Here is a 6,310-nt window from a genome sequence, read left to right on the forward strand (position 1 = left end):
TAAGGAGTAACTTGTAATATTTGCATGCGTCGACATAGAAACCTACGTCTAGCTAATGCCAAGCAACCGAGGTTTTACATAAAAGGAATAAAAATTAAATTAAAGTTATTCAACAGAAGATTGAAAATAATTTAAAGATATACATACATGATCCAAATCTATAAATGGAAATCCAACTAAGGCAGCATTATTCATAATACTTGCTAACCTTAATAATGCAATGGAATCTTCAATCTTAAATCTTAATGGCAATTTGACTTATTGGTGATGAATGGGGTTGAGGTAGGGGTGGAGTAGCAATCAATAAGCAATAGAGTACTACATAAAGCACATTTTGTATTTTTTGTGTCCATGAATAATCATTTTGTTTCATTTTACAATGTCTATAAAGAAAAACTTTTAAAATCCTTACACTCAACCCATGTGATGTATGCGGACCCTGGCCTCCACAATAATTTTCTCTCTCATGTTTTTAGCCTACATACTCTACTCATTCGTTATTTTATACGTGTCCAAATCTAACAATTAAGAAGAATATTAGATTATTTGTGGATAGAGGAGGAATTATTATTAATATAACAACGTAACAAAGATGTTACAAAAAATGAAAAAATTTCCACTATATATAGTAAGTTTGGCATAAGTGTATTACTTGGTAATAAGCTACAAAAAATAAAGAAAATGGAGTCTACTCGCAGCTTATACATTAGAGCAAAGCCATTTCTGGCAGTTACACTTCTCCAAATTGGGCTTGCAGGAATGGATATTCTCTCAAAGGTTGCACTCAACCGTGGAATGAGCAACTATGTTCTTGTTGTCTATCGCCATGCCGTTGCTACTATTATTATCGCTCCGTTTGCTCTTGTGTTAGACAAGTAATTATATCGATTTCCTTCATCTTCAACTCGCTTAGCATGAGTAATTAAGAAATTATAATCATGATATTGAAAGAAAAAACAAACATGTTTTTATCTTGTGTGCATTAATCTAAGATAAAATTGAGAGTTATTACGAAAATAAAATAAAATTATACAATACTAAGTGTAACTTTGCATAAAATAAGTGTAATTGATTTGGAGTTTTTGGTAGCATGCATATATGGAGGAGTGTTCTATTAGTTTACTAACAAACTAATGAACTTTGTGCAGGAAAGTAAGGCCGAAGATGACCGTATCAATTTTCATCAAGTTATTGCTTCTAAGTCTACTTGAGTAATATTTCTTTCATGAAATGATTTATTTTATTTAGTTAAAAAATATTCAAATTTTATATTATATTATGTATACTTAATTATTGAATTTTTGAAATGAAACTTTACATTGTTAGGCCTGTTATTGACCAAAACCTGTATTACATGGGTATGAAGTACACGTCTGCGACTTTTGCAGCAACGATGGGTAACATTCTCCCTGCAATAACATTTCTAATGGCATGGATTATGAGGTATGAAAAAAAATCTTAATAGCTAGCTTAAGGGCTTACTATATATGAATTATATTAAGTGTCGAGTATGTCTGACTATCATATTCAGTGGCGGAGCCAGGATTTAAACAATGGTAGGACACCGTACCGTCTAGAAATTCTCTTATCAAGCCCTTAAGATTTGTCTTCTTAATCTTTACAATTATATAAAAAAAAAACCAACATAACTACGTACTGCATAGCAATTGTGAAAGAATGTTCTTAATATCAAGATTCAAATTTATTTTAAGTAGTATTCCAAAATCCATCAAATGTTACCCCGCTTATTCAAGACTTTAAGTAATGACCCATTTAATAAAAAATCATCTTCTTATGAGTTTTAATCACTAAACACATATTTGTATCAAATAGCAATCCAAAATATCAGTTATTAATTCGAGTGTTGAAATTAAAAAAATTACAACCAAACTAGGAAAAAAAATCAAAATTGAATGTTAGGCAAGAAAATTAAACCCGTGACCTTTTATGGAAAAATCAAGGTTCTAACCACTAGACTATTAGTTATCTTGGTTTAATTAATGCATTTTATTTTTTCGTGTGGTAGCTTGGTAGGCACGTCCTCTACCAGGTCCTTAGCTGGCTCCGCCTATGATCATACTCGATTATGATAAGTGTCCTTAATGAAGATCCCCCCTTGTGTCTAAGGATGTTTGAACCTTTTCTATTATCTACTATTATTGTGGACAGATTGAAGTGGTGAATTGTAGAAGCCTCCGTAGTCAAGCAAAGATAGTAGGAACGGTGGCGACGTTGGTGTGCGATGATGATGACACTAGTAAAGACCAGCTCTTACATTTTTGTCAAAAAATAGCGTAACTGATCATGGTGCAAAACCACTAGATATTAGTGTTCATGACGCCATTAAAGTTCCATTATGATCACTATTGGTGCTTTAGTTGGGCTGCTTTTGTCATTCTTCAGGTATGTATAATTGGTGATGTATATGATTGGATTTTCTACTACAATAATTCAATACTTTCTACTTATAACCCATTCCTAACTAATTAATTATAAAGTCACAATTCCTTTTTTTATTCATAAATTTATTTATTTATTTGTTTGTTTATTAATGTAGGCTATAACTTTATAATACATATCCCGTCGAGTTATCTCTTACAGCATGGATATGTTGTTGGCACATTGGAAGGTACCCGGTTGCCCCTTTTATGAGAAGGGAAGATCCCATGTATGGGCAATTGGATGGATGCCAATTTTATTAGCTGCAGTTTATAGTGTATGTGTGTCCCTCTAAATTTTAAATAAAGTTACATTAATTGAACTTATTCTTACATAATAAACTGTGATTGAACTGATTTTTTGTTTAAATAACTAATTTACATGGAAAAAAAAATAATAATAAAAAAAAAAAATCAAACTAGTATTATGATTCATTAAAAGAAATACATACGCTTCCAAACTTCTAAATGAAAACTGAATGAACTAAACAAACAAGTTAATGTGAATATAGTTTTTCTTTTATATATATAACAAAAGTTGTACTCCATACGAAAGTATATGATTTAGTCACATGAATAATATGTTGACACATAATGAAAAGTTTCTTATTACTTAGTTAATTATTATTGCCTTATATTTGAAATGGTCACACCATGTTAATTATGTGATAATAATCTTTTCATCATTTTGATGTTGTTTGTTTACTTTATCATAATTTTTTTTTTTTTTTTTTTTTTTTTTTTTACAAAATATAAATTTGACCATGCTTTGCCATGAAGTAAAAACCGTATTTCACATAATAAGATCGATACTATTTATACAAGCAATATAATATAGTCACATTTGGCTAACAATTATTTTTATAATTAGTTGAAGAAGCAATAAAAATGTGAGCAATTAACAAGAGAAACTAACTTACGATATATGTACACGTTGTTGTGATTGTAGGTATATTTTGTTCGGGATTATTATATTTTATTCAGGGAGTTGTAATGAAAGAAAGAGGCCCTGTCTTCGTCACGGCTTTCAGTCCTTTGGGCATGGTCATTGTTGCAATTTTGAGCACCTTCTTAATGGCGGAAAAGATGTATCTTGGAAGGTAATTTCTTAAAGATATAATAACATTTTGTTTTTAATATGTCACTAAAGACTATAGTAAAAACTAAAAGTGAAAAAGTCAAATTGTGTTAATTATTATGAAACACCTATAATATATACTATATATGAAATCCGTTTTCTTATACTAGTATATTGATAGTTTATCACTTTTACATTATTTTGTTTTTAAAACTTCTTGATACTTTCATTTTATTCCAATTCTGGCCTAATCAGCTTCTTTTTACAGTACACCGTGCACCCACAATATTTTCACCTTTCCATTCACTATCTCTTAACCAACCCACTCATTGATTCACTTTCTTAATACTTATTTGTGTTATGAATAAGTGTTAAGATCAAATAGAAATAGATGTATATAAATTATACAATATATACAAGGTAGGTATACAAAATCTTAGAAGCCTTAGGATAAGAAATTAATAATATAGGAACCATGAAATGAGAAGAGAAATTATTTAAAAAAAAAAAAAAACGGAATAGGAAAGGAAAAAAACCTTGTATACGTAGTATTTCATTTTTATGTGGACCATTTATGTTGGGGTTGGGGGGGGGGGGAAGGGAAAAGAGAGGGACTTGGGAGTGTTCTTAATTCTTGTCCATATATAAGCCATTTCTTTTGTTGAACTAATATTACAAAAAAAAACAAAAAAAACAAAAAATGTGAGAAAAGAATAATTTACTTTAATTTTTGCAATGTGACTTGTGTGACTTGAATTGACAATGTGGGGTGTGGTAGATGCGTCAAAGAGACTAATTAATTAAATTTAATTTTGCAGGGTATTTGGTGCCATTGTAATTGTAGTAGGCTTGTACATGGTTATTTGGGGAAAAGGCAAGGATGATTATGACACTCACACTCCTCCACTTGATGAAGATAAAACAACCGACCAAAAAATTGGCACACAAATACAATTACAAGGTCAAGTAGAATATGTCGACAATAATTCTCACTGCTTGCATATTAATCAAGATCATATTCATGTATAGCTTTGATTCATTTGGACTAATTATCAATAACCCATTATTTCTGATAATTATTACTGATGAAGAGCGAGGGATCGGAACAATTTCGATTTTTAATACATCAATGCAACCATATGTACGTAAAACTCGATCACTAGCTTTTTTTCAAATATTATATGTATGTTTTAGTCGAGTATATTAACTGATAATGAAATATCTAATTTCAATTCCTAACCCTTGTATTAATTAAAGATCAAATTTCTCATGATGCAACTAGATTCTCTTTAGTTTCAAAAATCATTCACTTGATGTGCATATATATAATAAAAATAATTCTTGTATAAGGTTGGGTTAAGGGCTTTTAATTTTTTGCTACCCTAGCTGCTACAATCTAAATATAATTACCATACTAAAGTTATACTACTAGTAGAAAAAATGAAATAGACACCGCACTTTTCGTATCGGTTCTTGAAAACCGGTGGTAAAAGAAATGGGTTGGATTGGGAAAAATACTTTTCGCACTGTTTCTTATTAAACCGGTGCGATTAAAAAAAATAAAAAAAAAATCAAAAAAAAAGGGAGAAAGGGATTTCGCACCGGTTCAAACCATACCGGTGCGAAAACAGTGTTTTAACACTGGTTCAAACCGGTGCAAAACTTAAAAAAAATCGGCTTTTCATTTTCAGTTTTCTTTCTTTCGTTCTTTCCCTCTGCTTTTCATTTTCAGTTTTCCCTCCCTCTCGTTTTCGCCCTTCTCTTAGCTTCGACCACCTCTGAAGTTTCGCCTTTCTCATATCTCTCCTCCATTACCTGTGCTCGTATTCTCCATTGAAGCGCATTCTGAGCTTTGTCCATATCACTCCTCCATTACGCGTACTATTAATTCTCCATTGAAGCGGGTTCGAGCTTTCTCACCTCCATTGAAGCAACTTCGAGTAAGAATTTGTTTTTGTCCTTTTTAGATTATCGATTTCAGTTTTCGCAATCTTAGGTTTGTCGTTGATTTGATTTTCGAATTCAGTATATAGTATATGGTGGTGGGGTGGGTGAGGGTGGTTGTGGGCAACAGCTGTGACTTGGCGGTGATTGTGGGGTATTTCTGGTGGGAGTGTGTGAGAGGGTGACTGCAGTGGTTGTTGTGGGATGCGGTGAGATTGAAGGAGCAGTGGAGCATAAAATTGAGGCTGTCGCTGCTTCTTATTGGTGGTGTTGGTGGGCGAAACTAGCGGTGCAGTTTTAGTGTGTTGCAGTGGCTGTGTTGCTGGCTGCTATGTGTGCAGCGGTTGTAGGTTATTACGGGCTGGTGGTTGTTACGGTGCGGTGGCTGATTTGCGGCTGTTGTTGTTGGCGGAGTTGTTGGCGGAGTTGCGGGCTCTGTTGAGTGCGCGAAGTGCAGGGATGGTAGGTGTTTAAGATGTGGGGCTGCTATAACGGTGAGGGAAGCTATTTTCATGGACTGCTGTGGTGGTAATTGCGGTGGCTGGCTAGGCGAATAGAGTTGGCTTGTGGTTGTTGAGTTGCGCTGCTTTTAGAGGGAGGGGAGGGATTACACGACGGGAGGGTGTTAAAGGGAAAGGGGAGGGTGGTCGGGTGCAGTGCCGGCACCGGGGGAAGAGAAGGGGTTTGGGCGGGGCCGACGCTTAGAGGGAAGGGGGTTGGGCTGGCCGTTGGTGGCAGGGTTGGTGGTTTTTTTTTTTCTTTTTATTTTTTTATGTATATGCTCATAGTTAGAGTTTTGTATATGCTCATTGTCTAATTTGAACTTAATACACATTAAAATGCAGATAAC

At 33.5% G+C, this 6,310-nt stretch overlaps 1 pseudogene; it reads left to right on the forward strand.

The window, feature by feature from the left end:
• Nucleotides 1–651: 651 nt before the first annotated feature.
• LOC110734716 lies at nucleotides 652–4,674 on the forward strand (annotated as a pseudogene).
• Nucleotides 4,675–6,310: the final 1,636 nt, after the last annotated feature.

The sequence above is a fragment of the Chenopodium quinoa genome, unplaced genomic scaffold, assembly GCF_001683475.1.
Source record: "Chenopodium quinoa cultivar QQ74 unplaced genomic scaffold, ASM168347v1, whole genome shotgun sequence".
In the NCBI taxonomy this organism is placed as follows: Eukaryota; Viridiplantae; Streptophyta; class Magnoliopsida; order Caryophyllales; family Amaranthaceae; genus Chenopodium; species Chenopodium quinoa.